This window comes from Lottia gigantea (assembly GCF_000327385.1).
Source record: "Lottia gigantea unplaced genomic scaffold LOTGIsca_7, whole genome shotgun sequence".
NCBI classification, from domain to species: domain Eukaryota; kingdom Metazoa; phylum Mollusca; class Gastropoda; family Lottiidae; genus Lottia; species Lottia gigantea.
Window position 1 is genome coordinate 4,710,391 of NW_008710370.1, and position 9,720 is coordinate 4,720,110.

A 9,720-nucleotide genomic window follows, 5' to 3' on the forward strand; every position below is an offset into this window, starting at 1 on the left:
AATAAATATATCATAACAGAGTGTAAGCTTATAGCATATACAACATTATGTTCCTTTGTACATTATTATCCATATTATTATCTATCCGTAGCTTTTACAATCCCATATTCTCACCATTAGATACTATTAACCGCCCTTGGCAGACCATACGTCACCATTCAATTCATCAGGATTGTCGTAGCATTTGATGCGATTAATTATTTTATTTCAACTATGAAATGTCGATTTTCACTAATAGGTCAACATTGTAGGACTGATAATAATATTAATAACATTAGAAACATTTCTATAGATCCATACTATAAAAGATCATGCAAAAAGGTATCCTAGAACGTGGTATTACTCGTGTAGAAGTGAGTTTCTGATATAAAGGGAAACGTTTTTCATGTACTAGACTGACTCCTAAGCCTGGAGGTATATCGAAATAAAGTCTGTTTTAACTGCTATCTCCGCTAAGACGGAATTTTTAATGTTTCGTAAAAATCGTTTAGAGTACAAACGCTCTTTTAGTTTCGAGAAAACAATCTTACAGACTTGGTTAAAATCGCTTGATCTTGTGGAAATTCGGTGACATCGTAAAACCTGTGACTTAATTATACCAGAAAAGGTATGTTTTGGGTGAAATGAGCTCTTATGCAGCAGTTTCCTTAAAATTACTGACCTCTACTAACATACTACAAACACTACCAATATCCGTATCATTACTGATCTCTACTACATACAACAGTCAACCACTACCAATATATATATATCATTACTGACCTCTACAACTACGCACTAAAGTCAATGCTGATCTCTACAACTACACACTACAGTGAAACACTACCAATATCCGTATCATTACCGACCTCTACTAACATACTACAGTCAAACACAATCAATATACTGGACTACAAACTACAATCAGGCACTATCAATTAAATTCCTATCTTTGAAAGTGAGTTTATTGAACAGCTAACTGAATACATTCAAGTATGTGCTGCATAATATTTGTAATATACCAAAAATCATATAATTAATAACTGTAATACTGTAATACAGTAATACTGAGTAGGCTATTTTAAAATTGGAAAGATATTCTACATTTTGTTTATTTTTTTCTTGAACTATGGGAGTTCATTTGATGTATTTGTGAATATGATAAAAGGGAGTTGGGCTATAATCAATATAAAGCAAAATGTATTTATATAGACTGTGAAGATATATTTATCATATTTATGTACATTTACCCCCTTTACCTAGAAATAAAAGTGATAAAAAGTCAAATTCTTTTGGATCTAAACTTCTTTCATTTTGTAAATCTACATCTTGTTTAATAGCAAATGGTGGTTTAGGTCTAGATGCATCAGACGGTAGAATAACTTTCTGTAATAAAAAGGGTGAATCTGTAATTGATTATTTACTTGTCCCATGACATTGTATATACTTTAGTGTATTAGAAATGGACGAGTTTTCTGATCATGCACCCATTGAGTTCAAAATTAGTTGTCAGAAGAGTAAGGCCCAGAAAGAGAAGCTATCTGGCAAATAAAATGTTCGAGTTATCATTTGGACTAAAAATTAAGATTGTAAAATAGAATTTCATTTTGTTAATAAATGTCTCCCAATCTTTAATACCCATCTTGAAAACTTGTGTAATCCAAACCAGACCACTATTGATGAAGTAATTGAGTTTATAAGTACAACATTACATGATGTTATTGATTACGTCTATGGTAAAACTATTAGTAAACATAAGAATAGTTAAGGCAATACAATGTTTGTGGGTTACACAAATAGCATTTATATAAATTATCAGTGGTAAATAAGTTGTAATAATAAAGTTTTGAAAAATGTAGTCTTTGTTCATTCCATTCCTGTAAATATTGATCCCTTAGTCTCAGTTTCATTATATCAAAGCATGGAACTCGGTCGTCCTGTTGTGTCCATAGATAGCCAAGACCCAGTTTGTCTAATAAAATTTTGACAAGGAATGCCCAGTTATCCTTCTTTGCATTAACATTAGATGCTATAACATCATTACGTATTACGTTAAAAACATACAAAATAAGAGAATTTTAGTTAAAGATAACATGCAACCAATATTTTGAAATTAACTCATGCCTTAATAGAAGTAAAGGAACTCTACCAAGTTCTGCTAGAACAGCTGGAGTGGAAGTTGAAGATTTGACACCCAGAATACGTTTGCAAAATTTTAGGTGAACTTTCTCACAATCGGGGGATTTGTGGAAGCCCCAAACAGGGCAAGAATAGGACAGGATAGAGCCGATATATGTATCAAATAAAATGGTTTAGTAGCGTCGACTCCAGCTCAAGATGTGCAAACAGGTCCAAATTAACATCATCCTCAGGCAAGTCCAACCAATCTTTGTCAGAACAGCCACCACATTGGGCATTAGAATTGTTGCATTATGAGAGACTTAACATATAGAACCATTGAAATTGGCTATAAGTTGGGGGAACTAAACAGTGAAATTCAGTAGAGGTATTCTTGAAAGCATCAGGGATTTGAGAGGTGAGATGGAAAGTATTAATTAGGAAACTAGGCAAATATCTGCTAGAACTGAGGCTCTTGAGAATACTATCAGAAGAATGGAGGGGGCAAACAGAACGTTGAAATTGTAAATATGAAAGCAAGATCCGATAGAATTAAAGTGTGTGCATGGAATTGCCAGAGAGGGAGGGCTTTTTGCCAAATTGAAAGACACAAATGTTATTGATATTATACAAAATAAAGATATTTATCTGTCTGTCTGAATGTTGGCTAAATGTGTAAAGGAGGTGATTGTGTTCTATTATTAAAAAACCTTCTTTTTTAGTGTCAAATTAAGCTATTTGATTAATTGGCGTTTCTAAAGAATTATCATGTATTCTTAATCATATCATTATGTTCTTATTGCAGATACTTAGGGCTTTTAACCTATCATAAATGTCTGTATGTACAGTCGGGATAAAAAAAAAATACTTTTTTCTTGTTCGGTCGCTCATTGGAATTCTGCTGGTAATTCTCTACTAATTTAGCTAATTATGAATTAATTCTGGACATTTGAAATAAAGTCATTAGAACACTCTACTTTCTATTCATAAAAGTATTAGCATTTTCATTTTCATAAATGAAAATAAGGCAACCCATCTTTAAGACTGTCTCCTTTGGTTGAAATTTGATTTTAATGCATGAATTGAAAACCCATATTATATTATTTTGCATGGTCTATATACCACCAATGAAATCTGTATTTTTTTTAAATATTATGAATGTAATGTTGTTGAAGAAAGAAACCTGGTTGAATTGAAATAAAGGTGTGGTTTGCACCAATTGTACACTAATTGGGAGACTTTAACAGTAGGTTATGGACAGAGCAATTCCGACATTCTGTATGATGTAATTAATAATGAAGTAGATGAAATCATTCATAGTAATAGAAAAAATGAAGATGATGTTTTGGCCAATACTTTTGGACTCTTTGTAGAAACAGTAGTCTGCGAATCCAAAATGGAAAAACTTCTGATAACAGTCAATATACGTTTCACAACGAGAATGTTGATAATGTAATAGACTTAAACAATTGATAACAATTTTTAGAATTTATTTAATAGGTATAATTTTCGACAGTTTACAATGTATTCTGACCACGATAAATTTGCGCAAATCGAAATCCAAGAGGAACCAAAGAAGACTGTCAACTCGCCTTTGAAAAATTTAAGCATAGTTTATGGGTGTTTAACATGATGCAAAGTAACAAGAAATTTGTCATGATATAAGAATAAATAAAATATATGTAAAAGATATCCTATATCACAAATGCCATCTGACGCTATATAACTCAAAATTATTCTATTTTAAATTTTTAAAGAAAATTGTTCAACTGAATACAACACAATTAATAGGCTATTATAAAAATTCAAAGAATTTAGTGGCTGTTGAGTATAGTTTACGGAGCCCCTAAGGCGCAATTGCAAACATATTTATTTATTAAATATTATTTATATAATATTTAATATAATATTTCGTTTAAACGAAATAACTAATTCGTTTAAACGAAATAATTATTTCGTTTAAACGAAATAAAAAGATGGGTTAATTATTTCGTTTAAACGAAATAGACGAAAAAATTAATTCGTTTAAACGAAATAAACATAGTGTATTTCGTTAAAACGAAATAATTATTTCGTTTAAACGAATTAATTATTTCGTTTAAATGAAATAATTATTTCGTTTAAATGAAATAATTATTTCGTTTTAACGAAATAATAATTTATTTCGTTTAAACGAAATAACATTTCGTTTTAACGAAATAATTAATTCGTTTAAACGAATATTAAATTTTAAGAGGCATGTGCTACCATTAAATATATTTTAGATGTCAAAAAACATTGCTGTTGTTCTTTTTGTAATGAGTTGGAATTTTCCCTACGAAGATATTAGATTGATACGACCCGGAACTAACGGATAAGCCGCCAAAATTGATATGACCAACTTTCGTGCAACTCTCACAAAATAGTCGGACTTGTGGTGTGATTTTGGTATCTATAAAGCAATCGATTGTCGAAAATGGTATGGGAGCGAATTCTTTAATTTCAATTTTTCTATTTCCCTTAATGTGCCAAAAGTTTCAAGCCTGGTAACTCGTGACCTTGATCTTTGGTGACCTTGTGACAAAAGTTATTGCCGTTGATGAGATCTATACAATGCCATTTCCATTTCTGTTGATTGATACTCACTTTTCAGACGCTTTTATAGCCAGCTGTATTCCAACATTTTATACATGACAATCCAACTTTAAAGATAAACTATGCGTGGGATAGTAAGTATACGTTGACTATGCCTTTTATTTATATACATTTGGCATATAATTGTGAAAGAAGCATCTCAGCAGGTACGTTATCTTCATTTTACCCGACATCAAACTATTTTGCGATCAATTCTAAATTCAAAAATTAATTTTTTTTTCGTAAAAATGCATTGGTAGTGTAGCTCGATTTATAATTTCGAGTAATTTGTTTTTTTGTTAAAAGCAAAATCGCACTTAAACTTGATGATCTAGCTTTCAAACAAATTAGGGTGTCAATTATTCTTTCCATTACTAATAATGTGATATTGTCGCTAATATATATGTGATACAATTACAAATGAAGTGTCTAAATATATTTTTCTAGGACCAGGAATTAAATCAAACCTTCCCTTCCTCGAAATCTAAAATGGCCACCGCGCATCTTAAATTGTTTGAAGAGGAAGACGCCAAATGTCCTGGCTTTCCTTAAGTCGTTTTAACAATGGATATCATCTGAAATATTATTTTATAAATGTCATAGAATGTAACACCTCAATCTTCACAGTCCCCATATATATTCGTGGTTGGACAGCTTTGTCGTTGCAGCTGAAAACCAAAGTCCACAAAAGTAACTTCCTTGAAACAGATTATTGCTGGGAGTCTTCGACGAGATTGACAAGATTTTTTTTCAAATCATGGTTAGGCAAATTTGGTACATATAGACAAATAACAATAAGAAGTGTGTGTCTTGACAACTGTTGGCGCTTTGACAGCACTGAGTGATCTGTAGACTAAACGCTCCATTGCAAAGGAGTGGAAGTTCTCTTTGTCCATTTTTATACGCCCACATGAAATGGGGGGCGTATATTGCCGTCACCCATGTCCGTCCGTCCGTCCACAATTGCTCGTAAACACTCTACAAGACACAATTCTTGACGGATTTTGACGAAACTTGGCATGAGTGTTTGTTATCACTCAAGGATGAACCCTATTGAAAATCAGAAGAATCGAAAAATATTTAGTATGAGTTATTGCCCTTCTTCTTGAAAACGCATTCAATTTTAGCTTGTAAACACTCTAGAAGGGACAATTCTTGACGGATTTTGACGAAACTTGGCATAAGTGTTTGTTATCACTCAAGGATGAACCCTATTGAAAATAAGAATTGAAAAATATTTAGTATGAGTTACTGTCCTTGTTCTTGAAAACGCTTTCAATTTGAGCTCTTAAACATTAAAAGGCATGATTGTTGCTGGATTTTGACAAAACTTGCTTTTATTATTCAGTTCCGCGCTGAAGATTGAATATTTGCCTTCTAAATTTTTATGAGCTAAAAATTGAACACGTTTTCAAGAACAAGGGCAATAACTCATACTCAATATTGTTCATTATCGCCCTAAAAAGTTCAAAAGAAGTGTATGACTAAATGTTGAATATTTCATACTGGTGATTGTTATTGTACTGCTAAATATTTTTATTCAAAATCAAAGCCACCAGTGGGCGTATATTACTTTGCCTGGCAAGCTATCTTTAACAGTAAAGACGTTTCATCAATAAGTGTGGCACCAGCAGGTCAAAATCAGTTCTCAATATCAATCAAAATATCACTTCACACAAAAAAATTGGAAAGACATGACTTGGAACATCACTCTCAAGATTGTGTGACTTTGATGTACAAAATAACAAAATATTAGGTTAAATACCTATATATAGGCCTATATACTGTGCCGATATGTTGCAGTTGGAACCACTTGTAACGTGAATCATCAGATTCCTTCCTCTGAAATGTCCAGGTATAGCTGACCTGGACCAGAAATATTGAATCGTATAAAATTTGATCGTATTAAATTGAACATGACGGCCGTTAAAGCTCCTTTTAACTTACATCATTGCATTCCTTGACCACCAAAGGACCATCAAGTGTCAATTATAATTTTGAAAGTCAACATAGGGCAGTTTTAGCTATTTGAAATCTGAATCATTGCATTTCTTGTACAATTAGACACCAAGAACTGGTTTATGGCTGACAAAGATCCCGAAATATCGACAATTATAGATTATTGATGGTCAACATTTTAAAATTCAACATGGCGGCAGTTGTATCCAATTGTAACATAAACCATTGGATGTTGTATCCAATTGTAACATAAACCATTTGGCCTTCTAGAGTGTTTACAGACTTTTAAGAACAAGGGAAATAACTCATATTAAACTTCGATTTTTCTGATTTTCGATAGGGTTGGATGATAACAAACATTCACACCAAGTTTTGTCAAAATCCGTCAAGAATTTTGCCTTCTAAAGTGTTTACGAGCTAAAAATTGACCGCGTTTTCAAGAACAAGGGCAATAACTCATTCTTAATCTTTTTCGATTCTTCTGATTTTCAAAAGGTTTCATCCTTGGGTGATTACAAACACTTACACTAAGTTTCGTCAAAATCCGTCAAGTATTGTGCCATCTACAGTGTTTACGAACGCATTTTCAATAAAAAGGGAAATAACTCATACTAAATATTTTTCGATTTTCCTCATTTTCGATTGGATTCATCTTTGGGTGATAAAAAACATTGACACCAAGTTTTGTCGAGGTGTGATCTGGCTTGGTTGTAAGTGTTTTTGGTAATTGGTCACGATTGTTGAGGCCAACATGTAGGATTACTGTAGCTGGTTTAGAATCATGGTCGTAGCTTTCGATAATGGGCTGGATGTGATAGATATGGTCACCAGGGTACGAATGGATTGTGGTATCTGAAGTCGTCTTGCTTATTCGGTTGAGGTTTGACGATCCAATGATTAAGGTGGATTTCTTTATGGCAGGAAGATTCCAGCATTGGGTACTGACTGTAAAGGCGTAGATTACGAAAGGGAAAATAGAATTGGGGTGCCCTCCCCGCGAGACCTGTGTTCACTAGACTACTGGCTCTTTTATGGGTCTGTGTAGATAGGGTGGTGATCCACATCCATATCTTCAGTCGGAATGATATGGTAACTCGAGTCTTTGTTTCGTTGATGATTTGGTAGAATTTGGTAATAACAGGCTGGATTAAGCGTTTCCCATTGGAGCGACGGGCCCAAGACAGGGCATGGGAATTGATGCGGTCGACAGCTTCTCCTGGAGGATGGTTTGGTAGTGGTCGTCACCTTAGAGAGCCATGTTTTGTTGAGGATCTATTATTCTCGTTCAAAGCTGAGGTTTTCATTGCTTGACGGATACAACTTCCAACCCAGAGACTTTGCGTTTGAAGGTGAAAGCAGGTTAACCTTTATTCTGGAGGGTAAGGATTACTAAGTGATAGAGGCACTGCAGAACCTGGAAGAACACATTAACATCGATGGGCTGGTGGTCGTTTCTGTTGTTGGTTTGGTCGGCGGTTATCTCTTGGTTGGTAGGCTGAGTTATTAAGGTAGGTCATCGATGTGGTGGGTGGGACATAGGTTGTTGGGATGCTAGGAGGTCGGCGATTTGTAGTTGGTAAGACTCGATGGAATATAGGGCTGCTTTAGGGTACACGATGTTGGTTTGCTTGACGGTTGGTGTTAAGATATCTGACTTCTTGCCAGTGGTTGTTGCATAATGAAAAATGTAACGAGGTTAGTGGGGGAATGCATCCTATGTCGATTTAAAATTAAATATTTTAGTGTAAAATGAAGCAGGTAGTAGTTTGAAAATAAAAAGATGCTGTAAAAAAAACGATGTAACTGTTGACCCCGGTATTGTCAACAAACAAATTTATTTTATGGGATAAGAAGGTTTGGTTGGGCTCAGGTTGTACCTGTGGAAGAGAGAAATAACACAGTTAATTTCAATACAAGATCCCTTTTTTACACAGCATAAAATACGGAATGAATCTCCAAAGCAGAAGATTATTACCTCCCTGTACTTAACCATATGCTTCAGACCACAGCAGTATACAGAAAATTAAGTACCCCTAACCTGTACCCGGTTACATAACTGTATATTTCAAGTAATGGATAATGCTCATAGGTCAGACATCAAATTAAAGAAAGACAAGCCTGTTTCTAATCATTTCAACCTCGACGACCATTCAATAGACGATCTCGCCCTAATCCCAATTGAGCGTATAGAAATTGACTTGCCCGAAGATGAAACTACCAAATTCCGTCAATCTAGGGAAGCCCATTGGATTGAGACATTGAATACAGCAAGATCTATAGGACTAAATATTCATCATAATGTAGGCATAGCACCCTTTGTTGTCCCGTTTAATACAACCAGCAATCGAGCAAGCAAGATAGTTCATGCCCACTATAAGAGCCTTCAAGAGAAATTCCCCCATGTCTATAAGCAGATAATGATAGTTGCATATTCAAAAAATAAGAACTTAAATGATAATATTGTTGATAGTAAACTAAAAACAATCAGTACATAACAGATACTATACTTCAGATCAGAATAAGAACAGAAGAAAACCCAATATCAAGACCCTTAATCCTAATTTCTAAATGTCTGCTCCACCCTAAGATAATAAAAATAGAATAACAAGAAACTTACATAGTAGCATTAATCATTGTTGGAGAGGAGTAGTATAGGGGATGCCTGTTCCCTCATCCTATTCTTTATATCGTTGAATTAAATTAATATAAAGAAATTGCACTTCTCCCAAATGCACATATTTTTTATAATGAAGTACATGTTCGGCCTGATAAACAAAATTCATCACATAATAGTTTGAGGTCGTTTTTCTGCGCGGCGTCTGTGTGTTATCGTTTTGGCCTAGGCTTTACAACGGCTATACTTCCGACGGTCTGCGTGGCTTCGAAGATGCCTTTGTGTGCACTTTTGGCATCAAAACACCACAAATTTCATGTATGCATTGAAATTCCATCCGCTCTTGCGAACCTGTCTTAATCCAATGAGAAGTACAAAATAAAAAAGAAATGTGAAAACAGGATGGGGTGAAAATAATGACGATTTAAATTTAGAAC